Source organism: Corapipo altera, unplaced genomic scaffold (genome assembly GCF_003945725.1).
Source record: "Corapipo altera isolate COAL_440 unplaced genomic scaffold, ASM394572v1 51335, whole genome shotgun sequence".
In the NCBI taxonomy this organism is placed as follows: Eukaryota; Metazoa; Chordata; class Aves; order Passeriformes; family Pipridae; genus Corapipo; species Corapipo altera.
The window spans coordinates 1-1,482 of NW_020891038.1; the positions used below are offsets into that span (position 1 = coordinate 1).

Sequence of the window (1,482 nt, forward strand, 5' to 3'; positions counted from 1 at the left end):
TATATATATATATATATATATTTACACGGAGCGTGCGATGGCGGGAGAGGAGAATTCCCAGCTTTGCATCCGCCTCGGGAGCTGAGGGGGGGGGGGGGGACTGGGATGAGGGAATATTGCACTGTCCTTGGAGCAGGGGAAGGATTCAGGAAGACACGACTGAGAAAATCAGGATGCTGCCGGAGCGGGAGAGCCGCTCTCTCTCCCTCTCTCTCCCTCCCTCTCTCCCGGAGAGGGATCCGCATTCCCGGCTCTCCGGGATCCGCATTCCCGGCTCTCCCGGGGAGATCCTTCTTCTTTTTTCGTTTTCATTTTTTTTTTCTCCTGCAGAAGCCATGAGCAAAAACTCTTCAAATCCTTCAGGGAATCGGGAACCGGGAACGGGATGTCAAAAAAACTTAACCCAATGCCTTTAACAGACGCATTAAAATGTACCCGGGGGGGGTGTGTGTGTGTTGGGGGGGGGGGTTTTCCCAAAAAAAAACCCCCCCCCCCCCCCCCCCCCCCCCCTCTCCCAAATCGTTGCGGGTGGAATTTGGGAGCGACGGGAAGAACTGAACGTCGGGAATGATTGTGGTGGAGCGGGAACGCCGGAATCGCCCCGGGAACGCCGGGAGCCTCGGTGACTCCATTCCCCGTGCTCGGATCCCCCCTGTCACCTTGACTCATTGCCTTAAAAACCACGTGTGGACTTGATTCCCGGCGGGATCTGGGCCACGGGAGCGCTTGGATTTCTCATGGATTTCCTCATGGATCTCTCGTGGATTTTCCGTGGATTTTCCGTGGATGTTGCCCCGATGCCGGAGCGGCGGCCGCGTCTTTATCCCGCTGTATTTTTGCTACAATCCTCCTACTGTTCCCCTGCTCGGCCACGTTCCCCTTGGGACTGAATTCCCTCGGGAATGCGCTCCCATCCCGGCACCGGGATGAACCCTCGATGATTCCTCGGAAAGGAGCTTTGGGGAAACCCGCCGGTCTCTACGGAACCACGTCCCGAGGGGAGAATTCCCAAGGGGAGAATTCCCAAGGGGGAGAATTCCCAAGGGAGAGGATTCCCAAGGGGGAGAATTCCCGAGGGGAAGGATTCCCGAGGGGAAGGATTCCCGAGGGGAGCTGCCCCGGGAGCGTCAGGAGCACAGTTTGGAAGTGGAATTTGGGGCAGGGATTCCGGGGGCTGCCGGGATGAGATGCCGGGAGTCGGATCCCGTGTGACCCGGATGGGCTCCGGATTTTTTAGCCTGGAGCGTGGAGGAAAACGGGATATGAGGAACCTTTGGATCATCCCCCCCCCACCCCCTCCCCAACCCCGCAGAGGGTGTCCAGGAGTGAACTCAGGAATTAGAAAACACGAGGCCTTTCCCGATTTCCCGGCTTTGATCCATATCCTCCCAAGTGCCGGAGCCCGGCGGGAATTCGGGAATTCTTGGGGGCGGGGGCTGGGATTGGCCCCGCCCCTTTCGTTCGAGGCAAAAAAAAAAAAAA

The 1,482-nt window shown here is 57.9% G+C and overlaps 1 long non-coding RNA gene across 1 annotated transcript; it reads left to right on the forward strand.

Moving 5' to 3' along the window:
• The first annotated feature begins 6 nt into the window (after positions 1-6).
• On the forward strand, positions 7-1,482 carry LOC113942503. The gene is made up of 2 exons (XR_003525939.1): positions 7-974; positions 1,077-1,482. It is a non-coding gene; the product is annotated as an uncharacterized LOC113942503 (long non-coding RNA).